Consider the following 26,350-nt stretch of genomic DNA (forward strand, 5'->3'; position numbering starts at 1 on the left):
GTCCCTCCAAATGGGCAGCTCGCGCAGGTAGGAGGAGTAAGAGAATCCACACATGAGAGTAATTTTAATTTTTCTCAGCCACTTCCTAGCTGCCTGTACTCAGGCAAGCCACTGTATCTCGGCGGGCCTGGGGCGAGGGCTAGGTCCAGTGCCACCAACTCTCCTCCCCTTAAGGAGACCTCACGCTCCCCTGCAGGCACTTAGTCTGCAGCTCTTTCATCACCATAATGTCAGGCTCCTGTGCTCTGTCCATCCAGCACCTCTACCTCTTCCGCTCCAGGATCCCACATCCGGGCTCCACTTGGGCTCCCCACCCAAGGTCACATCCAGGACTTTGATAAAACCTGCCGCTTCTTGGGAATGTTAAAGACTCCAACACCCCATCTCACCCAGCCCTCAAGCTCTCCCAAATCCCCCTGCGGGGCTCTGACAACTTAGCAACACCTTCCACCTTCGATCACTCTCTTTTCCCCCAGCCTATCCACCTCGTCCTGCCTTCACTCCTGCCAAGAGGTGGCCCAGAGCCCTGGACTGTTGCCTTGAGTACTTTCTGGCTAAATTCTCAACTCCAAGAACCCTTACTATACTGCTATCACTCTCCAGCTCCCTCTCCAGCAAATCATACCCCAGATCGGGTTGGAGACTACGGTGGCCTCCTTGCTCCTTTCCCCAGACGGTAGAGTCCTGATGGAGAAGATCACAGAGCCACGAGGACAGGAGCACTGCCCCATCCTGCCTTCCCACCGCACTCTGGACAGAGCTCAGTCTGCCTCAGTGGCCTTCTTTCTGGTCCAGGCTCCAGAGCCCTGACTCCACCAGTCTGGTTCTCAGCAAAGCCCATCTCCTTCTCTCTCATCAAGTAAGGGCCCCAGCCCCTCTCCCATCAAGTAAGAACCTGATGGCTCCCCCTCCTCCCTCTCTGAATTCTCTTCTCTTATTTCCCCTACATCCCTAACTACTCATGCTGGACCCATTTCCCTCCATACATTTCTTCCATCCCAAACCAAAAAGTCTCAAACAAACGAGACACTTCTTTAATCTGACATTCCCTTCTATCACCACCCCTTTTCATTAATTCCTTTATATTCAGATTCCTTCAAAGGGCAGCCCTGAGTCTTTTTCCTGTCTCATTTCCCACTCCTCCTTCTGCCCATGGCCTCAGCCTTTGCCCCACACTGTCCCATTGAAAGCATCACCCCAGTGTTGCTGACTCCAAATGCCTGAGCTCAGCTGCCTTTGTCTCTGCCACCTGCCACCACTGGGGCTTCTATGCCATCACTGCCCCCAACTTACCTTCTCTATGACCCTGCCTTCTCCATTCCCCTTGTGGCTCCTCCTTCTCTTCTAGGTCCCTAGATGTCCCTGCTTTCCCCTCTTCTGCTCCCCCGCCCCTAGTGTCATCTCCTCTATGTTGGAGGCCTCATCCATGCAGACTCCAGATCTCCTTGGAAACCCAGCCCCAGCCTGTCTCCTGAACTCCAGGCAACATCTAAATCCCCCTGAACTACCCACTCAGGTCTGCCATGGACCCCTCAGGGCCTTTAAGGTCCACCCAGGTCACTGAGCCTGTGACTGTACCCCTAAAGTATCCCTTACCAGTTCATATCCACATTGTGTCAACTGGGACAAGCAGTATCTTTCCCTCTGGCCTCCTCACCTTCTGCGTCACTTGCTCCCATTCCGTCCCTCAGCAGGCAGAGTGATCACCCCTAACAGGAAAATCCAATCATGTCACCCCTATGCTTGAAAGCCTTCCAGGCTCTCTACCTCCAACAAAAGGTCCAAATAGCCTTTGCAGAACCTGCTGGACAGACACTACGAGATCTGGCTCCTGCCACCCTCTTCACGCACCTCTCCCGGATCTCCTGCTCAGGCGGCCCCCGTCATAATGAATTGCTTATAAATCCCTTGGCCTTCCATGTTGTCTTCCCTTCATGCTTTCACAAGTGCTGGTTCCTCTTCCTAATTCTTCCCATGGCTAATTCCCATTGGCCCTTCAGTGCTCAACTCTTAGTCACTGATTCTGGAAACTTCCATGGCCTCCTCCAGCCCCTCCCTTTCTGTGCTCCCACAGAGCCCTGCACTTTCCTCCCTCGTGGCACTTCTCCTGCGCCACAGTAATTGGCTGTTCACTAGCCTGTGTCCCCATTAGACCTTGGGGGTTTTGAGGACTGGCATTGGGTCTATCTGTTATGTTCCTAGTACCCACAGTCCAGTCAATGCTCAACACATTGTTCTGAATAAATGAATGAATGAGTGAACAGAGAGGTTGCATTTTCTCAGTAAGCCTCAGAAGGCACTTGATTTCCAAGAAGACTAAAAATCTAATTTTTCTGGGACTTTTGCCTTTTACAGTGTCCTTCCCATCCTGATCAACAAGGAGCTTTGGGGACATAGGGGATCTGGATTGTTTCATCCGAGCTGCTCTCCAGGGCACCCTCTGCCCTCGACCCCACACACCATTGTGTGGGGACCTCCTCCTCACTCCCTTTAGCTCACCAGTAATGATTAAGGGCTCAATGAATGCAGGGCACAGACCAGAGTAGGGAAAAAGGACTTGTTTTCCTTTGAAGAGAAAGACCTATTCTTGCCCTCCCTTGCTGGGGTGACAGGAAACACCTGAATATTGTTGATAAAGCATCATGAAAACAGGTCAACCACCAAACCTGAAACCCAGAGAGCACTTACCAAGAAAGGAAATGTTGATGGGGTACTCAGTAGAGTGAGCCTTCATCTGGTGCCAAACCAGTGAAGACTTCCTGGAGATGAACTTTGGCTGGGTCTTCAAGAGGCTGAGAGAAATAGAGGGGCAGCAGATATGAGCATCGATGGGTGGGTATTAACAGACAGGAATAATGTGAGCAAAGACAGACAGAATGGGAGATGCCTCGCGGGCCATGCCGAGCAGTGACAGGCATAAGACGGTGAACTTTGATGGGGACACATCTTAAGGGCCCAGCGGGATTCTGAGCCTTCACAAAAAGCGACATGGGGGTCTGAAATGGAGTGAAGGTGAAGGGAAGGTGCTCTGGGAAGGATTCTGAACAAGTACCCTGCAGGTGTAAGATGACCCCGGGGCAAGAGGTTGGAATCTGTTGATTGAAAATTGAAAGGAAGAGGCCAATATCAAAGCACCAGTTGTGACTCCCAAACAGCACACCAAGACCAGAGGGGCAAGGGTTAGTCCCCTCCTTCTCTAGGGTTTCAGAGACCCTGCACTGCACAGGGCATTGACCTGCCCACCTTACTTAGGCCAAGCAGCCAGAGAGCTCTGTGCTGCCATCTGGTGGTGGTGGAGTGGAAGACCGGTCTTGGTCGGTCCGGGACTCACCATGGCGGGATGTGGCCAGGGAGGGTGTTGGGAGTAGACTTGGGAGTTTGATGAGACTCTTCGGGGAGCGTTGAGGTGGGAGGTGCTGACACTGGGGTTCTCAAATCCTTACTCTTTGTAAAAGGTGCAGTTTCTTTGCTCTTTCCGTTGCCTCTTTTGGGCCCTTATGTAGCATAGAGGCTGGCAGAGTAGGCATTTTCTTTTTAATAGTAATAATGAATTAACAGTTGTTGAATGCCAACCATGCACCAGGTACTTATATATATTATTATCTAAATTATTCCTTATAGCAACCCTGAATGAGTATATTATGATTTTTTTTAATAAAAGAAGGAACTGAAGCCATGGGCAATCCTCTGAGTTACTGGGTAAATACTTACTGAGCACCATTGTATGTCGTGCTGTGCTAGGCACTGGGGATGTGGAGGTGAATGCCAGGGGTAAGGTCTGCCTTCCTAGAGCTAACAGCCTGGAAGAGGAAAAAAGACATTGTGCATATAGTGCCTTAGTAATTAATTGATTTTATTGTGATTCATACACTAAAAAGGAGAAGAGATACAGAATACTTACAGATGTTAACTAACTTTCGAGTCCTTTTAATAAAAAATACGTATGCCTCTTCCAGCCTGACTCGCATTCTTCTGCATGACGTGAATGCATACTCTTTTCTTCTTTGGTTTTTACTCCCCTACTTTGGATTCTGTCTCCTCATAGAATCCATATTTTTTTTCCTCTCTCTTCCTAATTTATTCTTCTTTTCTGCCAATATTATCCCTTCTATCCTTATTATCATTTGTTGGATGCATCCCTGCATAAATGAAAGAAAGAATGAATGAATGAATGAATTCATGGACACAAGTATTGCACAAACATGTGTCACCCATCCACTGTGGGTCAGACAGTGTGCTTATGAAAACACGGTTCCTGTTCTCGAGTTGCTCACAGGCTAGTGGGGACAAAAACATGGCAACGAATAATCACAATACTGAATAAGCGCACAGAGGAAAGAGAGGGCACCAGGCTGAGGTACTTAACTGAGCCTCCTTCTCAGGGTGATCTGTAAATGTTAGCAGCATCTGGCCAAATTCTGGCTGTCCCAGCAGATCCTTTGCACTTTGAAAAAGTCCTATGATGGTTAAAACCCATTTATGTTGTGTCAAAGGTATGGGTGCCCTCCTTACTTAAATTTACTAGTTTATTGGAATACCTCCCAAACAAGTGGTTCCAAAACTTAGTGGCCCTTGGGATCGCCTGGGGATCTTTGCAAATCACTGATGCCAGGCTCTTACCCATCCCAGACATTCTGAAATGCAGCCTGGACACCAGGAATTTTTTTAACTCCCCCAGGAGATTCTAATGTGCCGCCACATTTGGGAGCCAGGGACCAGCTCCTGGGTTTGAAGGGCACAGCCATGACTCCCAGAGGAAATGACTCTGCTGGGCTCTAAGTCAACGAACAACATTGTGAGGTTGTGTCCACCATTTCACAATCATTTCGTGCTCACTTTGTACCTGCTTTGAGCACAAGTCAGTCCATCTCTGCTCCCAAGGATCTGGCTGAGGGGAGATGGGTCTAAAACATACGAGAGACTCATGTATGGTTGCTAAGGTGCAGGATGTCCAGGGCACCATAGGGGCACTTTGATGGGGTATCTAATCCGGACTCCCACCCTTTATGTCATCTGCTCTTTTCCAACCCTCTGCAGAGAGAACTTGCCTAATAAAAATGTCCGGGGCATCTGTTATACATCAGACAGCAGGTGCCAAGCAGTGCATGTGGCCCTTGAGGCAGGACAGGGATGAATAAGATAGATCCCTGCCCTCAAGGAGCTCACAGGCTGGGGTGAACAGTCTTCCCCTCTTCTTCCTCTCATATGAAACAGCTTGGGGTGGACCCGTCACTGAGTAGAAACCAGTGCTGTGGAACACGGAGGATGGTCAGGTCAGCTCTGACATCTAGAAGGATCCTTCACAGCCATCCTTAAAAGATGGGTAGGATTTCTGAGGGTGAAAATGGAAGAAGGGGGAAATGTCTCACTCCTCACTTATTCTGCTCGACTCAGGACATGCCCAGGGTGGAGGATAGAGTTGAGGCTTGCTTCTGGGCCTCGCATGACCCATGCTCACTAGTGCTCCCAGGGGCACACCACCTTCTCCCCACATCAGGGCACACCAGGAGCCTGTGATCGCTGAAAAGCCTTGTCAACCACCACCATCATCTGGAAACAACAAGGCTTTATTGGGTAAGGCACTTGGGAACTAGCAGTGGCTTTTGCATCGCACTTCAATCATCTATATCTTATTGAATTCAAGAAAAGGGGAACTCATCATTGACCAATAGCAGCCTCTCTAATATAAATGTTTCCTCAATGCATGGCACTACTCTCAATACCTCTTTTCCCATTCCTATCCTTGATATTTCACTTCCTGTCCACCCCATAGAGGTTCCTGCCTCTCTCACTTCCTCCTGAAATCAAGTCTGGCACTAACGTTTTCTTTAACTGAACTCATCCCTTTTTTTTAAGTTTATTTATTTTGAGAGAGAGAGACAGCATAAGAGGGGAAGGTGAAGAGGGAGAAGGAGAGAGAGAGAGAATCCCAAGCAGTGCCGAGTCCGACTCAAGGCTCAAACCCATGAAACCATGAGATCATGACCTGAGCCAAAACCAAGAGTCTGACACTCAACCAATGGAGCCAGCCAGGCACCCCTTAAACTAGTCTTTAAGATTTCCCTAATTTTATTTTAGTTTTCTTCTTCTACCTTTCTTCCCCTTCCCTACTGTCTTCCTTCAGACTTAATTAATCATTAAATTTTTATTGAGCATCTATTAAGTGCCAGGTTCAATCATGGGGTATCCGTACAGAGAAAGGCAAAGCTAGTCCTGGTCCTGAGCCCTTGCAGTCTAACTAAGGACACATGGAGGTGGGTAGAGATAACATGGCGTTAGCTGGCATAGTGCTGCTGGTAACACCAAGAGGCTCAGGGGGCTGGGACTTCACATTTCAAGGGACAGAGACTGTACATGGGGGAGTGGATAGAATCTGGAACTACAAAGACTTTGTGCCTGGACATTAACTAAACACTTACTATGTGCCAAGCTATGTGTGGAGTGTTTCCTTCCCAGTGTCTCATTTAATCCTTAGTAACTTCTTGAAGTAGGAATTTTTATTATTCCCATTTTACTAATGAATACATTAAAGCTTCTGTAGATAAGGTAGCTTTCCAAAATCACAGAACTGGGAAGGAGCTTAGTTGGGAGTCTAAGCCTGGACCTATGTGACCCCAGACATCAAGGTTGGGTCACTGAGCTGAGCCATCTCTGGGAAGGGTTTCCTGTGTGTGACATAGCAATTCCTCCTTCACACAGTTGGCGGGAAGATTAAAAGACATGCAACCAACCACCTACTGCAGTGCCAACACAGAAGGCTCCTGGTAAACAGTGGTCAACACCATCATCATCACCATCATCATCACCATCATCATCACCATCCTCACCATCATCACCACCATCATCATCACTATCATCATCATCATGACCATCATCACCATCATCGTCACCATCATTGTCACCATCATCGTCACCATCATCATCACCATCCTCACCATCATCACCATCATCACCATCATCCTCACCATCATCGTCACCATCATCATCATCACCATTAGCATCATCGCCATCATCCTCACCATCATCGTCACCATCATCATCACCATCATTGTCACCATCATCATCACCATCATTATCACCATCCTCACCATCCTCACCATCATCATTATCACCATCATCATCACCATCATCATCATCATCACCATTATCATTATCATCGCCATCATCCTCACCATCGTCACCATCATCATCACCATCATTGTCACCATCATCATCACCATCATTATCACCATCCTCACCATCATCACCATCATCATTATCACCACCATCATCATCACCATCATCATCACCATTATCATCACCATCATCATCATCATCTCCATTATCATCACCACCATCATCCTCACCATCATCGTCACCATCATCGTCACCATCATTGTCACTATCATCGTCACCATCATCGTCACCATCATCACCCTATCATCCTCATCATCATCACCATCATCGTCACCATCATCATCATCACCATCATCATCCTCACCATCATCCTCACCATCATCATCACTATCATCGTCACCATCATCATCACCCTCACTTACCATCATCCTCATCATCACCATCATCATCACCATCATCATCATCGTCACCATGATGATGATCATCATCATCATCCTTATCCTGTTACATTCTTCTTGTTATTAAAGCCTCCCAGGGAAGTGGGAGAGGGCCCTAGATGTTACTGATTGAAAGGAAATGGCATTCCATGCAGGGAGGTGAAAGAACAAGATTCAGGTTCCAGAGAACCTGGTTTGGCTGGAGCCTGAGCCCTGGGCAGGGGTGAGGGGGAGACAAAGCCGGAAAACTGAGTCTCTTAAGTTCAGGCTTAGGATCTTTAATATCCACTAACAGCAACCTTTGAAAATAGGGTTTTGTTGTTGTTGTTTTGAAGGGCAATGTTTTGTATAGATCAAAAATCAAAATAATAAAGATACACATTGATATGTCTCTTCTCATTCTGCCCTGACCGCCCCGTTTTATAAGCCCTAGAGGTAACCACTGAGTTTAATTTCTTCTGTATCCTTCCAGTATTTGTGCAGATATGAACACATACACATGTGTATTTGTATTCCCTTGACTTCGGTATTCAAAAGGTAGCATACTAAATATGCTGTTTTCCCCTTGCTTTTTTTTTTTTTTTTCACTTTACATCATTTTACTGCCTTGGGGCCTCCATTTTTTTCTCAGGAGGCATCAGCTCTTAACCACATGCTTCTTCCCCTGTGTGTGATGAGGTATTTTTCTCTTGCTGCTCTCAAGATTTTCTCTTCATTTTAGCTTTCAACAGTTTGACTATGGCATGTCTAGGTGCAGATCTCTCTGAGTTCACCTTATTTTGGGTTCGTTGGGCTTGTCAGATCCACAGATTCATGGGTTTTTTAATCAAATTTGAGAGGTTTTCAGCCACTTTTTGTTCAAATATTTTTTTCTGCTCTTTTCTCTCCTTTCCTTCTGAGAGTCTCATGACACATTTGTGGGGCACATTTGGCATAATACAAAAGATATCAGAGCCTGTTCATTTTTCTTCCATTTTTTTTCTCTTTGATCTTCATAGTGGATGGTTTCTATTGATTTTCATTCAAGTTAACCAGTTCTTTTCTTTTTTCTGACATCTCAAACATGCTGTTAAGCCCATTTAGTGAATTTTCCATTTCAGCTATTATACTTCTCAATTCTAGAACTGACATGCGGTCCTCTTTTTAGAGTTTCCATTCATTCTTTTAGATTCCCTACTTGTTGAGCCATTTTCCTAATACTTTTCTTTAATTCCTTAAACATGCTTATTTCTTTAAACATTTATAATAACTACTTTGAAATCTTTTTCTGCTAAACCCAAAATCTGGGCCCACTGAGGACCATTTTTAACTGCTGTTTTTCTGAGTATGGAGTACATTTTCCTATTTCTTTGAATGTCTTATAATTTGTTGAAAATTGGAAATTTTTAGGTAATATTTTGTAGCAACTCTAGGTTCTGATTTTTTTTCCCTCTGAAATTTTTTGCTGCTCTTGTTTGGTTGGGTTTTGTCTTTTGAGTAACTTGCCTGGGTTTGGGTTTTTTTTTAATTTTTTTTTAACGTTTATTTATTTTTGTGACAGAGAGATACAGAGCATGAACAGGGGAGGGTCAGAGAGAGGGAGACACAGAATCTGAAACGGGCTCCAGGCTCCGAGCTGTCAGCACAGAGCCCGACGCAGGGCTCGAACTCATGGACCGCGAGATCATGACCTGAGCCGAAGTTGGCCGCTTAACCGACTGAGCCACCCAGGCGCCCCTCTTGCCTGGGTTTAATCTGTGGTTATTTGTCTCTTTGCAACGTGCCTCACTGATGTGCCTGCTTATTCTTACCCCCTTACTCCCTTTTTCTTTTTCAGCCTGCCTTTAGAGAGGTTGCCTCTGGTCTGATAGCTTAATGATCAGCCAATGATTGGCCGGAGATTGTACCCAAGCACCTTGAGCCAGTAAAGCATCCACCCTCTATCCGTGGATCTGAGTGTAGGCGGGGAGCGCATTCAAAGTTCGGGCAGGTTTTAAAGTCAGCTTGTATTTTCCACCCGGAACTTGCCTCTGCGTGAGCTCAGCCTCCCAGTCAACCAGAGATGTGTGGAGAGCTTATCTAGTCCCTCTGTGACTATCTTATTTCCAGATGTTTCTGTTACATTTCTGAATACGCTACTGGTCTGCTGCCCACCCCAAGCGACATGAAGCATCAAGCAAGCAGGGCTGTGGGCTTTCCCATTTGTTTCATTCCTCGTTTGCTACTTTTACTGAAAACTCTCCTGAACGTGGGCCTTTTGTCCTCCTCTCCAAATCAAGAGAGCCTTCTCCAGCAGTGAAGCTGTTGGTTTTCATAGCCAGACACCCTCTGGTAGCTCTCCCTCTCCCAAGCTTGGGGGGTAGGAGGGAAGCTCTGTGCACTAACTCCACAGATTCCCATTGTGCAGACCAGAAGTTCGACAATTTTTTATTTTTATTTTTTTTTAATTTTTTTAACGTTTATTTATTTTTGAGACAGAGAGAGACAAAGCATGAACGGGGGAGGGTCAGAGAGAGGGAGACACAGAATCTGAAACAGGCTCCAGGCTCTGAGCTGTCAGCACAGAGCCCGATGCGGGGCTCGAATTCACGGACCGCGAGATCATGACCTGAGCCGAAGTCGGCCGCTTAACCGACCGAGCCACCCAGGCGCTCCAACAATTTTTTAATGAGTAAACATTTCTCAGTGTGTTAGTTCGTATTTGATCGATTTTCAGAGCCCTGAAATGATTTTGACAATTCTGTCCAGTTGAACATTATTTTTGGATGAGAGGATTTGCCAGAGTCCTCACTCTGCCAGAGCTGGAAATCTCACCAGTTTTTTTTTTTTTTTAAACGAAGTTATAATTTTATGTTCCAGAGACACTTGTATTTTATCGGGCTAAAGCATTTTGCTACCTGGAAAGGCTATAGTCAAAATTAGCCTAGTAGCCCATTTTTTTTTTCATGGAAACTTATAAAAAAAAAAAAAAAACTAGCTAATGCAGCCTTCTTCATCCAGGAAAGAACAGCATTCTAAGGAGTGGGACTCTGAAAGGTGAAGTCCGTTCATGTGAAGGACAAAACCGAAGCCAGTGTCCACATTCAGGACTCTCCAGAGACTTGGCGTCCCAGGGGCAAGACTGTGGCACTCTAGTTAGAACTGCAAAAAGCCTGAGGAAAAGTCACACCTTTCCCTGTAACAGGGCTGCCCAAGCAAAGCAGAATGTCACGTGGCTTTACTTTGGGCTAAATCCTCGCCCTTGAGCGAGGCAGTCGGCAGCCTCCCATGCGGGCCAGGAGCTATGCTCGCTGTTACAAACGTTCACGCTGCTAACAGTGTGGATACTCACACTCATCGTTACATAATACAGGCAGTTTGTTTCTCAGGCAAAATGATCCCACACACGGGGCTCCTGGGGGGGGGGGGAAGTGGGGAGGATATTTTAAAAGGAATTTTCGGTGGGAATGACCACAAAGAGGAGCCGCGTGGAAGACAGGCTGACCATTCCCACCTCAGGTGCAGCTCAGCCCTGATCCTGTACTCAGCTCCCACCCACATCCTGTCCTTGGGACATCGTTTGGTTAGACCAGCAGCTCACCGCCTCCCTCCCTCCCTGTCCTGCCTTCCCACTCCCACTCCCTGGCCCTCTGCCAAGCGAAAGCCCCATTGTCAATGGCATCACATCCAGCCCCTGAGAAGGAGCCGCGGGACAGACGGGCAAGCCCCATGAGCGGCCGTGCCCGGGAGAGAGAGTTTGCTTACCATCCAGAAGACATTCCATCGGTCCCCGTGGGCCCAACCACACCTGAGGACCTGGAAATGGGGATGGGGGTAGTAAGCGGTGGGTTCCCAGCATGCTGGAGGTGCCCAAGAAGTGGTGAGGTGGTGAGGTAACCTCCAAGACACCGTTGCACTGAGGGCTCACCTGCCCGCACGGGATTGGCCCGGAGGGGACGGGAGGGTCTGGAGGAGAGACAGTGATGCGTGAGGACAGGGCGTGGGTCTGCATGCTACAGATGTCAAATTCCGTCTGGGGTCTGAGAAGTCTGGTAGCCTCCTGGCTCTGTGCAGGACTCACCAAGTGAGTGCTTAATCCCTCTCTCCCTCTCCCTGTGTCTCTCTTTTTCTGTCTATCCCCCTCTCCCTCTCCCTCTTTCTCTCTCTCTCTCTCTCTCTCTCTCTCTCTCTTTCTCAGGAAGCTCCCACAACTACAGTTCAGAGCAGCACTTGCAGTGGGAGATGTCCACAGGGACCGGTGACCTCCTGGGAGAAGGTTAGGCCCGAGTCAGCCTGGAGAAGCTGCGAATGCTGTCCCCGGAGGCCTGGCTGCTTAAACGGGTTGGTTGGGCAGAGGGGTTTGTGTTCCTTAACCACACTAAAGCTCCAGTTTCTGGGGTCTGTATTTGCAGAAGGGAGACTGGGGGGGGGGGGCACTGCTGTCAGCAACATGACCTCCGGTAACAGGAGACGGTGGGGCTTGGCGTTTGACAAATAAGTGGAGGGAAAACCCATTTTTAATCGGCAAGATCTCACCTGCCTGTTTCTAAGAAGGCCTCAGTTAGCAGGTATGCGGAGAGCCAGGTGCTGGTTCAGAATGCCTACTCCCCATCTCTCCCGTGCTGGGGGAGGGTTAGGGGCCTGGGGGACTGGGGCAGGGTGGCTCCAACGTCCCCAGGCTGCTGCAGTGGCAGCGTGTGCCGCAGTGTGCCCTTGAAGCTGCCTGTGGCGCCCTCTGGCGGCCATGGACAGTGCATGCATCTGGTGCTTTCAGCGGGGCTGATCGCATCTTCTCAGTGTAGGTCCAGTGGAACCGCCGAGGGTGGGGGGCGGATTTCACGGCCAAGACAAGAGAGCTTTGGCCAGGCTATTATTCCATGCCGGTTATTAAGTTCTTCCTACGTGCCAGGCACCTCCTAGGAGACCATGTGTAAGCAGAGACCCCAGAAAGGAAGCGAATATTGAGAATGCTCCGGGTCAGTCTTCCAGGGGGTGGCGACAGTCAACGCACAGGCCCTGCAGCAGGGATGGCCTTGCTGGGTTTGGGGACAGGCGAGGAGGCAGCTGGCCCAGCTGAGTGAACACGGGCGGGGGTGGGGGGTGGTTGGAAATGAGGTCAGAAAGGTATCCGGGGCACAGATGGTGCGGAGCCTTCCAGGCCACAGAAGAGCTGGAGGTTTAGTTCTAAGGCCGGTAAACAGCTATTGGAGTTTGAACAAAGGCATGATACAACCTGATTCACATTAAAAAAAAAAATCGCTCTGGCTTCTCTGGGACCATGGGGAAGAGCAGAGAGACCTGTTGGGAGCCCAGGTGAGAGATGCGAGTATCCAGTACCTGCCTTGCTCCTTGGAGGAATCTGAACCAGATTCAGAATACATTTTGAAGGTAAGACAGTAGGATTCGCTGATGGCTTCGTAAAAGGCTGTCTCCCAGGGTTTGGGCCTGAACAATTGGGTGAGCGCTGACGTGGTTCAGGACCAGGTTTGGGGGGGAGGGGAGCAGAAAGGAGAAGTCCGTTTGGACATACTAAGTTTGAGCTGCCTGTTGGACGTCTAAGGAACGATGTCAGGTTACCTGAGCAAGGCTCTCTATCCTTCTTGTCCTCTCCTTATGTTTCTTCCATCACCCTCCTGGGTCTCTTTCTCACTGGAGGGTCACACGCCCCCCTCGCCTCCTCCCAGAAGGAAAGTGCACCCAGAGCAGTTATTCCAAACAGAAAGAACAACAGGCATCGCCGATCTTCTGGGACCACGCCTCAACTAAATGGCAAAGTCAGAGAAAAGCTTGGGATTCTGGGCTCCTCTGATCCGCCAAAAAATACTTAGCTGACAGGTCTCTCTTGGGGTGGCTGGGCTCATCCTCCTATGGGAGTGTGGATCTGTGCACCCCAGCAGGGAGCAGGTGGGACCCTGGGTTCCAGGGCCAAGTCCCAAGTCCTCTCTGTCCCAAGTCCCCACCCCTACAGCCACCTGGCAGAGTGGTCTCCCGTGGGTCCCATGGCTCCCATCACCCGACATCTGCAAGTCTGTCTCCCCTGCAATCAGTGAGCCACATGAAGGAGGTGGCCACCACGTCTCCTAGAAGGCACAGTGCCCAACCCTGCCCCCCAGGTATTTCCAGGTCACAAAGCCTGCTCCAAACTCCTCTGGCTCCCCTTCCCCAGAGCCCACATCTGGACACTGGGTCTTATCTCTAGACCGCAGTCTACCCTTCCCAACAGATGAATGGGAAGGACAAGGCTACTTTGGAGAAAACTCTAATAAGGCTTTGCCAGTGTTTTTAAAAAACTATCTTGGGGTGCCTGGGTGGCTCAGTCGGTTGAGCGTCCGACTTCGGCTCAGGTCATGATCTTGCGGTCCGTGAGTTTGAGCCCCGCGTCAGGCTCTGTGCTGACCGCTCAGAGCCTGGAGCCTGTTTCGGATTCTGTGTCTCCCTCTCTCTCTGACCCTCCCCTGTTCATGCTCTGTCTCAAAAATAAATAAACGTCAAAAAATTAAAAAAAAAAAAACAAAACTATCTTACGTTTAGCTCCACAGATACCACTAATAAAGTATTTCTTCCTTCTGAAGAATTGTTGGCCCCAATGTAGCGCGCACATTGACCCTAAGTAGGGACCCTGGGATATCAGACCCTGCCATGCCCTGTGCTTCTGTGTGGGAACGAGGGAGGGGGCCATGGGGCTCAGATGCCATGGAAGTCCCATCAGTGGGGGACGTGAGTGTGTCAGCGAGGCCCTGGCCCAGATGCGGCTGTCTGGGACACTGCTCTCGGGCCCTCCGGCCCCTCTGACCATGACTCCACTGGCTCCTTCCCCTCCACTGTCTTCCTTTCCCCATAAAGTGGGTTGTTCTCTTCTCATTCCATCTAACTCTCATCTTGGAGGATCTCGTTCTCCCCCGTGGCTCCAAATCCCCCAGCCCCAGCCTCTCTCCTGAGCATCAGGCCAGCATTGTCACCTGCCTAGGTGACAAGGACAGCCTGGCCGTAGCAGCCCCACAACCCCCCTCTCTGCCTGAACTGCCCTCCCATGGGCTCAATCCCCCAACACCCACGTAGGCTCACATATGCAGGCGCACACCCACCTGACACCTTCCTAAATCCCTTGCTTGGCCAAAGGCACCGCGGTACTTTCTCCCCCTCGCCCGTCTCACTGACCACTGAGTCCTCTTGACTCCCCCTTGGCGGCTCCCCATTGATCTTTTCTTCTTACTACCGGGACCATCTCTTGGTCTCTTCCTGTCTGTCACCTCTCACCGGGAGGAGCCACCTCAGATCATCCCTCACGCTACATTTTCATGACAAATTTCGTTACAAATCATATTACCTTCCTAAGTTATCTTCCTAAAATCTAGTTGGATCCTGTCTCTCTCTTCCACAAAACCCTCAAAGGTTCACTGTCATCTATAGGACAAAATAAATCGAACTCCTCCGCATGGCATTCGAGGCCTTCCCCAATCTTCCTGAACAACCTTTCCTGTCTCACTGTGTCCTTCCAGGCAGCCCGCTCCAGTCCTGCCGTATGACTCGGTATTCCTGGGGCAGGCGACACTGCTTCTGTGCCCTGTCCCTCTTGTCCCCGTATCCTGGAATCCACTCATGCATTTAGACATCTATTTTACAAATATGTGTTGACTACCCTTAACACCCCAGGCACTGGGGGTATAAGAAAGAGTAAAATCCTCAAAATCCTTCCCCATGGAATTTGTATTCTAGCAACAGGGAATAAGAGAACAAACAAATATGTAAATAGCAAAGTGACAGGTAGAGATAAGTGCTCTAAAGAGAAATACAGCAGGATAAGGTGCAGGGAGGGGGTCGCTGCTTAGGCTGGTGGGTTTCTGCAGAGAGGGTTTCTGCAGGGAGTGAATGCAGGTATGCAGAGACCCCACACAGAAAGCCCCAACCCTCCACAGCCCTTTTACGGCCTTTGGACATTCTTCTTAACACCACCTCTCAAACACCCCGTCTTTTATGAAGGCTTCCCTTGTCTCATGCACTTTTGTACTTTATTCGTCAGCTGAAGCCATTTCATTCTGCCTCAAGTCAGAGTCAGTTACTGACAACTTGCTTCCCTCTCCAGCTCCAGGGAAGGATCCACTTTGTTGAGAACCTCCTCCTGGCTGGGATAGGGCCCCGTCTGGAGCTGGGGCTGCTGAGTCGGACAGGCCACAGTCCAGCTCCTGCCCCCCGCACCTGCTTACTGGCCATGCGGCCACCGGCTCGTTACTCACCCTCACTAAGTTTCGGTTTCTGTATCTGTAGAATGAGAATGAAAATAGGACCTGCCTCCGTTAGGTATTGTCCTTATCACATACTCTTGGGCAGGAGAGTTTCAAGGAGACCCTCATTCCCAGGTTCTATTGTGTCTTTCTCAGGAATTGTGCCACCTTCTTCACGACCCAACTCTGGGGTCCCACGTTTCTTAGAGGAAGAGCTTCTGTCTCTTTCTTAAAAGCTCAGGGACCCCGGGGAGGGTGCACGAGAAGAGAAGTGGAATGCAGTCTGCCGGGAAGTGACTTGCAGCCCCCTCCCCTGCTGCCCTAGAGATCGCACTGTGCCAACCTCACTGCGACTATGACCTTGACCATGACCAGATCAACCCACTTTCTTCCTCATTCAAGAAAGTGGGGCTGGGGGAAGGGCTGCAGACATCCCTGTCTCTTCAGGTCCTGGGGCCTCCAGATTAGAGGAACGTGGGCTGAACCCAGCAGATTCCAAGTGCCCCGGCTGAGAGGAGACAGGCAGTCCTTTGGGGGGTGTGGACCACTACAGAACAGCTCTTCCTAGACCCAGAGACCTGTGGGGAGCCCTGCACCATATCCTCAAGGCAGGAAGAAATGCAGAGCTTTCTCTTTTTCTGCGCGGCTGGGTACTTTTCCTCTTCCATCTAATTTCAGCTTCCCTGGGCACCTCTCTGCACCTCTCCCACATGGCCACTGGGTGGCACTGTTGGATGATCCCGGAATTTTAAGCTGGGGACCATCAGGCAAGCCAAGTCGCCGCTGGGAGTGTGCAGGGGCAGGGAAAAACACCGGTTCCAACTCTCTGTCCCTCTGTCTGGCCCTCCCTCATCTCCCTGGGCCTTTGTCGGCTTCCCTTCATTTTTCCGGGCGCATCTTGGCTCTGCAACACCGGGAAAGTTGCCAAGATGGCTCCATCACCTCCATTCTCTGTCTTCCCTTTTCCCTAATTCAAAGTCGGGTCAGACAGGCTGAGTCATCCAGAACCTCAGATCTGAGCTCCCCGGACAAGGCCCTGCTGCCCCTCCAGACCAGAGCTCATTCCGTTCCACAAACACATTATCTGCCACCTGATACTTCCCTACCCAGTCTTGAACTCACCTGACTCACCTGACTCTTAGCATTCTGGGGAAGGCCATACCTAAGAGGTGTGTGACAGTCAGGCCGTGTTCTTTAAGATGTCCTTGGGTCTCATAGTTCATCAAATGTCCCATAGTTTCCATCATTATCCCTCTGCCACCCCCCGCCCCCCCTCCCCACCATCTACGCGAGCTCTCTTGCTGAGGTATCAGCCTGTCTTCTCTCCGTAGGGTCTCAGAGCTGAAGAATCCCAGAGTTCCCCTTGTAATGACCCTTCTTGGATTCAGAGAACATCATTAAGATGCGCTGAGCATCAAGTTTGCACTGTTTTGAATTTTTTTCAGGACTCATTTCACAGTGATTTAGCATCTCCAAAATTCCTTCCTCCCTTTTTAAAACAGGCACTGATATGTGATGGGGGCTGCTGACTTGGGGGTCAGAGGGGCCTGGGCCCGAGTCCCAGTTCTGTCACTCCCTAGAGTGAGCCTTGTGACCTTGAGCAGGTCACACGCCTCTCTGAGGCTCAGGGTCCTCGAAGCAAAGTAGTTCTAATAGGAGCACTGATGATACGAGCTAATGAGATACATGCATTTGTTTGCACGGGGCTCCCATCCCTTGGCTGGGTGAAGTCAAAGAACTAGTCCTAGAACAAGACGAGGTCGTATAGATCGTGTTGTCCGGCTTTCCTGTTTTACAGATGAAGGGGCTGATGCACAAAGAAGACATGTGATTTACCCAAGGTCACACACCTCAAGGTCACCCAGGCAGTGGCAAAGCCGGGGCCGCAACTGCCTGGCCGGCGGACTTTCCATATCAGGTTCCTGCTTGTTTGTCTGCTCTAGTCCGCTTGCGTATGGACTAGGCAGTAAAGAGGTGAAAAGGAGGACACAGGGGTCACAGCAACAATCAGGCCCAGACAAAACAGTCACAGGACATGGACACGAAGGGTCAGTGTGTGCTGTGTTCGTGTGATAAGAGCCGTGCTGGTGCCCCTACCTCTGGGCTGATTGGGCCACACCCGGGCCAAAGGGCTCTTCTCTGGGGACCTCCGAGTGAGACACACTTAAAAGTTGGAGTAATTGGGGCGCCTGGGTGGCTCAGTCAGTTAAGCATCCAACTCTTGATTTCAGCTCAGGTCATGATCTAACGGTTCACGGATTCGAGCCCCGTGTCGGGCTCTGTCTGCACTAACAGTGTGGAGCCTGCTTGGGATTCTTTCTCTCCGCCCCCCCCCCACCCCTCCCCTCCTCTCTCTCTGTGTCTCAAAAAATAAATAAGCTTAAAAAGAAGTTGGAGAAATTTTCAGAGAATGGCATGAGGTGTTAAGGAGAACAGAGGGCCTGGGGATGATGGCCTCAAAGAAGAGAGGTTGTGGGGTTCCCGGCTTCTCTCTGCAACTGTGTGAAATGCTGGTGTGTGCTGGGCGTGGGGGTGGGGCATCGTGCTCTATGGCCACAGGTGGAATGGAGACCTCTGAGTTAAGACTTCAGGAAGGAAGGTTCAGGGGTGGACACAAGGCAGTGAAAACACTGGAATGGCTGTGGTGGGACTCACGGTGTCCCGGTGCAGTAAGCCCCGGTCCCTGATGGCGTGTAACAGCCATAGGTGGGGAAGCATGAGCCAAAGGGTCCTTAGGAATCCTTGCAGAGCTTAACGCACAGAGTGACCGGCAGACAAGATCTAGTCCAGCCCACAGGATGCCCGGACGCTCAAGCTGTGAGACAGCACAGCAGAAGGGCAAAGGGCATGAATCCTGGAGCCTGAGTTCAAAACCTGGCTCTTACCTGGTTTAGCTGTGTGACCTTGAGCAAGCTATCTAGTCTCTCTGTGAAATAGACAGGGAGCCACCCCCTCGGGGGAACCATTCTACCCCCTCTGTCATCCTCTGGCTCAGGGGCTGCCCAGATGTGTTCCCTCCAGTAGTGGCTGCTGTGTGACCGGCCGTCCTTCTCGAACCCTCTCTGTGGATTAGGCAAGAGTCAGGAACAGGTCCTAGCCGGTCCTGGGGTGACTGAGGGTTCTTCAGAAGCAGGAGCCTTCCACACATCTGCCAACATCTGCTGGCTCACAAATACAGCTCTGGACCTGGCCTGGACCAGACACGCAGTTGCAGGTGGGAGACACCAGCACCTGCCCTCAGGATGCCCCCTGCCCAGGGGAAGAGAGCATGGGGACAGAGACAGACCCCCAGAACTCAGTGTGATGGGCCTATTCCTGGGCAGCATACAGGCATTGCATGGATGAGCAGAGACCAGGGAGAGGGTCCAGAAAGGCTTCAGGGAGGACGTGACATGAGTTGAATGTTAGGAGTCACTGGGGTAATGGGGGGCAGGGGGGGCTGGGTGTTCTGGGTGAGAGGCTGCAAGCCAAAGCAGGAAGACCTGGAACCATCTGGAAGTTCGTATTTTTGAGCCCATCCTGCAGGGGAGCGACTGAGATAAACACCCTGTGCACATATCTCCTTAGGCCCTCAGGAAAAGCATTAGGTGTTAGTCCCATTTTACAGATTGGAACTCAGAGAGGGAAAATACCCCAGATGAGGTCACGTGAGTGGCAAGCAGCAGAGCCAAGACTCGACGCCAAGTCTGTCTGACTGTAGGACTTCATTTAATGTGTCTGTATTAAGCCAGGTAGAGCTATCAAGACTGTTTGGCCTAATGCCAGCATAGACTTTTAAGATGGGCACAGAGGAAGGGTGGGGGAACACCAGATCACGAAGGGCTCTGCTTGTCTTTCAGAACACGTAGTCTGGGGGGCGCCTGGGGGGCTCAGTCGCTTGAGCGTCCGGCTTTGGCTCAGGTCATGATCTCACAGTTTGTGGGTTCGAGCCCCGCATCGGGCTCGGTGCTAACATCTCAGAGCCTGGAGCCTGCTTCGGATTCTGTGTCTCCCTCTCTCTCTGCCCCTCCCCTGCTCATGCTCTCTCTCTCTCTCTCTCTCTCTCTCTCTCTCTCCTTCAAAAATAAATAAAAACATTTAAAAAACTAAAAAAAAAAAAAAAAGAACACGTTGTCTGGGTCACAGCAATAGGGAGCCAACAAGGGGTTAAGAGGTAAGTGACATGACGGGATTTGCTCTTTTGGAAGATCACTGTGGCAACTGTGGGGAGAAGGGACCAGGGAGAGCTAGCCTGAACCGTAGTGGCTCAGACCCCCCTGCTGGTGGCTGAGACTAGGGTAGCAGGAGGGAATCGGAGACAAGTGAAGAGCTACCAAGGCCAAGTGAGGGACTGCGTGCAGGGGATATCGGGGTGAGGGAAGCAAAGAGGGCCAATAGGGCTCCCAGGTTTCTGGTTTGGGTGACGGAGTAAAAGGTGGGCTTTCTCCAAACCAGGGGAGTGCGAGGGAGACGCGGTCCTGGGAAGTGAGGCTCCGGAGACAGGCCTGGGCTGATGACAGAGCGCACAGGGAGCCAGCCGTGGGCAGGGCTGGGAGCTGGCTCAGCTGCCTGGAGCACAGGCCCAAGGAGGTGGGTGGTCAGGACCTTGACCTAACCCAGGCCAGCTGGCTCACGTGATCGAGCTGATTACCTCTGTGAGCCATCGGGGCTCTGAACACATGGGAGGCTGGGACATTCAGAGCTGCACCCCCACCCCCACCCACCAATATCCGGGCCACCCCAGGCCACCTGGGCAGGCCACCACGGCTTCAGAAAGAGTCTGGAGCCAGAAAAGCCAAGAGACACAGTGACTGATGGGGACACCGCCAGCGTGCTCAGAAACAGGCAGCTCCAGGGGCACCTGGGGGGCTCATTGGGTAAGCGTCGACTTCAGCTCAGGTCATGATCTTGCGGTTCGTGGGTTCGAGCCCCACGTCGGGCTCTGTGCTGACAGCTGAGAGCCTGGAGCCTGCTTCGGATTCTGTCTCCCTCTCTCTGTCCCTCTCCTGCTCACACTCCATCTCTCTCTCTCTCTCTCTCTCTCAAAAATGAATAAACATTTAAAAGAAAGAAAGAAAGAAAGAAAGAAAGAAAGAAAGAAAGAAAGAAAGAAAAAGAAAGAAAGAGCGAGCTCCACAGGCAGATGAAATCACAGGTGGTCCAGGGGATGTGGTTTGGAATACCCAAGGCATCCGTGTCACGGCCCCCCATCAACCTCGCCCACCTCTATTCCAAACAGAGAGGAAAAAGGTGATTGCAATGCTGAGGGTGGTCTGCCGAAAGTATCACTTAGTGTGTGCTCCGGGATAGGCACTGTTCTAACTGTTTTACATCCCCACCACACAATGAAAGTTTACAGGTGAGGAGCTGAGTCACAGGGCTAAAACATGGCAGGCCAGGGATTGGGTCCTACACCTGCTGGCACGAGCGGTTGTACCTCAAGCGTGACGCCATTCTGCCTTTGGGTGCTAACGGCAGGGACGAGAGGGTGAGACCACCAGCATGATGCCTGACCCAGAGGAGTGGCCCCAAAAGGGGAGGGAAGGTCCACCCCCTTAACCCATTCCTTAATATACTCTTTTATGTGGCCAAACTTTGCAGTACAGGAGCCAAGGCCCAGGCCTCCTCACAGGAGTTCCTTGGAGGCAGCGGGGAGTTAATCTCAGAAGGCTTCCTGCAGGAGGCAGCGCTTAGGTAAGTAGGGCACTGGAACGATGCTCCTTCTACTTTCCAGGGGAAGTCCTCGGACGTCAGACATGATGCACACGGGCAGGGCACAATCATGACAGCAGCAGCAATGGTGACGGGACCAGTGTCCTCTTCCACACGGACCAGGCTTTCTGCTTTTCCAAGCACATTCACATCAACTCTCCTCTGATGCTAACAATTGAGATTTTTAACACACACTAAAAATGAATGCTAATTTCCTTCCTTCTTTTTTTTCCTTCCTTCCACTCTCTCTTTAAACCCTACAAAGCAAGGGGAGCCAGGGGACAAATGCTACCCTTCCTATCTTACGAGTAAACCACAGCACAGAAAGGTCAAGCCAGTGACTTTGGGTCACACAGCTCTGCATGCTAAGACTAAAGCTCTGAGGTGAGGGAGGCTTAGCCCTGTGCCCTGCAGATGTGACAGCCGTCAGTCGAGCTGCTCCAGGCAAAGGCACAGAGGGGAAACTTCAGGTCCTGAGTCTTGTACTGCTGTCTTGACTCCACCAACAAGCTTCCAAAACAGACATCCTGGCAGGTTGAGCAACCTCTGCAGAATATATGGATATGTCCTAAGGGTCTAGAAGGTCTGCTGGATGGGATCCCTGCCCCTAAGACCAGGAAGTGAGCCCAGAGGCCTGGCACCAGGCTAACGGTCGAAGTGGGCAGGAGAATGAACAGTGATTTGTGGAGTCAGACATCTTGAGTTCCGTTCCAGCCTCACCACTTGCGAGCTAAATTGCCCTGGACAGCGACTTGTCCTCTCTGAGTATCTTCATCTATAAAATAGAGATAATGGCATCTTTTCCCTTAGGTGGTGCCAAGGAGTCAATCAAACAACCCACGACAGCTGTCAGCAGGCACCTGGGCCCACATTCCCTGTTTCCCTGGCCTGCTTCCTGCGGGCTCAAGGGGGCTGTGCCACCACAGTGGGCCCGAGGGCTGGTGGGGGACCAAGCCTCAGCAGAGGTGATGGTCATGCAAGGAAGGAGCGCCGCTCCTTTGGAAGTGACACCGGAGAAGGGCGCTCCTGTCTTCTACATTCATGAATCATGGCGGGAAAGACGAAGAGACCCTCCAAGAGACCACCAAGGTACCCGCAGTGCCTTGGTGTGTGTGTGTTGGGGGCTGGGGTTCATGGACGTGCCCTATCATAACTCCTCCTTTCAGTGACTGTAGTCGCAGAGGGCAGGAACTGACAACTTCAGGTCACTGGCAGGTCACTGCTGTGACCGTCACCAGTATTTCCCTCTGCCGAAGACAAGGCACGGCCCCCAAGCAGGACACCCGACTGAAGGATAAAGGAGTGGTTTTTGGGGGTCTGGCCGGCCCTAGGGAGGGATCAAGAGGCACCCCAGCTGTCCTTTCGTGGCCCAGAATAAGAAATGGTGGCCTCTAGAGGGCTGGAAAGAGAGCTAACAGTGATCAAGCAGCTAGGTTAAGCTGGCTGGCTGTCCACTACACCTCAGTTCATCCTGCCCCCCACCCTGTGAGCCGCTTTGCTGTCCCGCCCACCAAAGGAGAAACTGAGGCCCAGAGCAGTTTAAATAACTTGCTCGAGTTTACACAGCTAGCAAATGCCAGAGGTAGGAACTGGGTCCGTGCTCTTTTTCTCGCACAGCCCTGCCAAACCAAGAGGGACTGTCCAGGGTGGGAGCCACACCCCACGTGCCCTGGCACAACTGATATTATGCTTCTTTTTCTTTCTTCCCTTTTTTCCTTCATTTCTTTTTGCTTGTTGTTCACACTTAGGTAAGGCTTTGAGGAGGTGGGGGCGTCGTGGAGTAGGACGACATACCCCTGAGCCCAATCAGATGGGACAGGGGGCAGAGGAAGATCCCAAAGAGGGAAATGAAATTCTGGGGCTGCTCCGGTACCTGAGCAGTGTGGCGTGGGGGCTAAGGGTATCTGCCCTAGGGTCACAGACACCCGATTCAAGTCCCAGAGCCATCACTCAGGGAGGTCGGGCAGGTTGCTTCACCTCTTTCTGCCTCAATTTCCTTCCCCCCGGAAACGGTAGTGATGTAGAAACTAGCCCTGGGAGCTGTGAGGATTGAGCCTCCCGCTGAACTGGACGTGCTTAGCACAGTGTCCGCCACATGGTGGGCACATGTTACCAATCAGCACAATTATGAATTCTCCCCCAAGAGCGTTTTTTCTGTCCGCGGCTTTCATTTGAACAAAGGCGGGCGAAGAAAATATATACAGGTGATCAAATGGATGTGTGTTGTGCTTCAATTGACATGAGGACCCCCACGGAGCCAGAAGGAGAAACAGAGCCTTGCAGAGCTGGGAGGGGAGACTTTCCAGTAGGAGTGAGGAGCCCAGACCGGCAGACGGTGTGCTGAAGGAGGTGGGAATGGCTGGAATCTCAGGGGAAGTGAGGGGTGGGGCACACTGGGAGGCAGAGAGAATGGGCCAGAAAAACCCGGTGATCGGTGATGGGGAACTTAGAGAAAGAGCCACAAGCCAAGCTACAGGCTGGGAGTTACAGCGTGTTTCACAGGGAGGCAGAGTGGAGAAACCATCATTTGTGGAGCGTCTGCTGGGGGCTAAACTCTTTACATAAGCAACTTAACCCTCACAACAGCTTGTGAAGTATCCTCATTTTGCAGATGAGGGCACTGAGGTCCAGAGAGCTGAATTAATTCACCTCCTACCCAACAGGGATTTAGGTCCCAGCCTGGCTGGCTTCAAAACACCCAGGTCACCCTCAGGCTGGGACATGGATGGCTCAAGTTCTAGAAGCCCTAGGCCAAACCAGCCCGCTTTATGTGTCATCCCCAGAGCTCACTAAGGTCACTTCCCTCCCAGACCATGCCCTGCAGCTCTGGGTAGGCCCCCAGTCTTAAACCATACCTAGCAGACCACCCTGACGGCTGTCAGAACTTCCATCACAAGGCTACAGGCCTAGAGACCGAAAGTTCTTAGCAAGGAGGTCCCAGCAGGAGCCTCCCTGGGATTGGAGCCCCTTTGCATCTAAGGCTCCTGGTCTGCCCCAGTCTGGGGCTCAAGGAATCACTGTTTGCAGCCATGATTCTGACAGAGATCCAGATGCCAGAACTCCCAGGGGCATGGGGCTGTAATGTGGTCATGAGCACCCTGGACCCTCTCACATCCACCATCTGAGCAGAGGGTAGGCTGGGCTTCCCCTACCCTTTCTTCCAAAAGCAAAGGTCTTTCTCTTCTGCCCACACCCCAGGGTGCCAGGGCGCCGGGAGCTGGACTCCCATTTTCAGAGTTCCGTGGGCCATCCGGCCCTGTTAAGGTCTGTGAGGAGACGGGTTTTGTGAGTGGCTGGCCTTTCCCTAGGGCAGCAGCACGGCCCAGAGCCTTCCCTGCCCGGCCCTGGAGGGGAGGGGAGCCTAGAGGGCCGGCTCTGCAGTTCTGCCCGTTTCCTGGGGCTCCTTGGCAGGAAACCAACCCAGTGAGTTTCAGCTACACTGCGGCCCATACCTGCTGCATTCCCTTGCGAAGCCAAAGCTTTGGCAGGGTAAGAGGGAGGTGGGGAGCAGAGCTGGAGGAGGGGGCGAACGGGCGCGAGAGGGGGTCTGCAAATTCTGTCTGGCAGCTTCGTAAAAATAGCAACACATCTCCCGCGGGGCTGGATCCCTCCTCGGACCCGGGATGGCTGCTATCGATTGTTTCCTCCTCGCCTACTTCATTCCGTTGGCAGGAGCCTCTCCCGACCGCCCCTCAACTTCTGTCCCCCTTCCCCGGGCCCGGCAGCACGCAGCTGAGCTCTCCACGAGGTTCTGGTTCGTAAGCTGGGTTCTGCCAAAGCATGGGTGTTTTCCTCGCAGGGTGGGGGCCGAGGCCGGGAGGGGGGGGGAGGGGGGCGCAACTCAGCGGCCACCTGCTCGGCTCTGGCCCCCGCCGGCCCCTTTAATTCGAGTTCGCAGCCGGGCCAGGTGCGGCGCTGCGTGGCGCGGTGCGGCGCGGTGCGGCTGCGGGCGGCGGCCGGGCGCTCCGTACGCGCCGCCCGCGGGACTGCAGAGCCGGCTCCCGGCTGGCCGCCCGCACCCCGCCGCCGCCGCCGCCCGCCGCCGCCGTGTCACGGCGCTCGCGGTCAGGCAGGAACATGGAGGCCCCGGGTGCCCAGCGCGAAGGGTAAATGGGTGTCGGGGCGGTGGGCTGCGCGGGCCGCTTCCCCTGCCCGGGCTGCGGCGCGCAGAGGGGCTGCGGGGCACCGGCGGCGCAGCCCGCAGCGCGGCAGCCTCGGGCTGAGTCCGGCCCGGGCGGGGGGTGGGGAGGGGGGGCTGGCGCCCTGCGGAAGGAGAGGGCACAGTATGGGCTCGGGACCCTTGGGCTGCGCGCGGCGCGGGCGGTGGGCGCAGCGAGGCGCGCGGGCGGGTGATGGGAAGTGCAGCTGACAGCAGAACCGGGTCTGGCCGATAGCGCGGGTTGGTCGGACCCGAGCCACTTGGGACGCCGGCCTGCATTCCCCTCTCCGGCTCCAAATCAAAACGGCTTTGCGGCGGGGCAAGGCTTTTCCGCTTTCCGGGGGCCGTGCGTTGCGGGGGAGCCCCCGCGCTTAGGAGGAAGGGGAGGTCTGGGGCAGCACTCTACTCCCCACCCCCAGAGTTCGGGCTCCCTTGTTTTCGGGTGGAGATGGACCCCAGGGGCGAGAGAGCCGGGTTGCGTTCGGGCCCGCGGGAGTCGGGCAGGAAGGGGTTAAGGCGGCGCTGGCAGCGGCGGCCGGCTGGTGGGTCCGGTCCGCAGGCGCGGAACCGAGCGCGGGGCGCGCCTGGCGGAATCCCGGCCGGAGTCCGGGCGGTGGGGAGAGGGCCCAGACCCCTCCCCGCCCTGGGGGCGGCGGGATTGGGCCGGCAGGGGGCCAGCCCGGAAGCCGGCTTCCTCCAGGCTCCCCCTCTCGCCGCTGCCAAGCCGCCTCGCAGCCGGGCTGGCCGGGCGTTCGTTCTGCGCTCCC

The 26,350-nt window shown here is 52.3% G+C and overlaps 2 long non-coding RNA genes across 2 annotated transcripts; one reads left to right on the forward strand and one right to left on the reverse strand.

The window, feature by feature from the left end:
* Positions 1–850: 850 nt before the first annotated feature.
* On the reverse strand, positions 851–11,537 carry LOC124515292 (uncharacterized). The gene is made up of 4 exons (XR_006962783.1): positions 11,277–11,537; positions 3,902–4,139; positions 3,712–3,800; positions 851–2,792 (listed from the first exon to the last, which is right to left on the reverse strand). It is a non-coding gene; the product is annotated as an uncharacterized LOC124515292 (long non-coding RNA).
* Positions 11,538–11,946: 409 nt separating this feature from the next.
* On the forward strand, positions 11,947–23,748 carry LOC124516096 (uncharacterized). The gene is made up of 3 exons (XR_006962984.1): positions 11,947–12,899; positions 21,314–21,406; positions 22,235–23,748. It is a non-coding gene; the product is annotated as an uncharacterized LOC124516096 (long non-coding RNA).
* Positions 23,749–26,350: the final 2,602 nt, after the last annotated feature.

The sequence above is a fragment of the Lynx rufus genome, unplaced genomic scaffold, assembly GCF_022079265.1.
Source record: "Lynx rufus isolate CCGP_SWC_20201006 ecotype Redwood Valley unplaced genomic scaffold, mLynRuf1.p SCAF_2, whole genome shotgun sequence".
Taxonomy (NCBI): domain Eukaryota; kingdom Metazoa; phylum Chordata; class Mammalia; order Carnivora; family Felidae; genus Lynx; species Lynx rufus.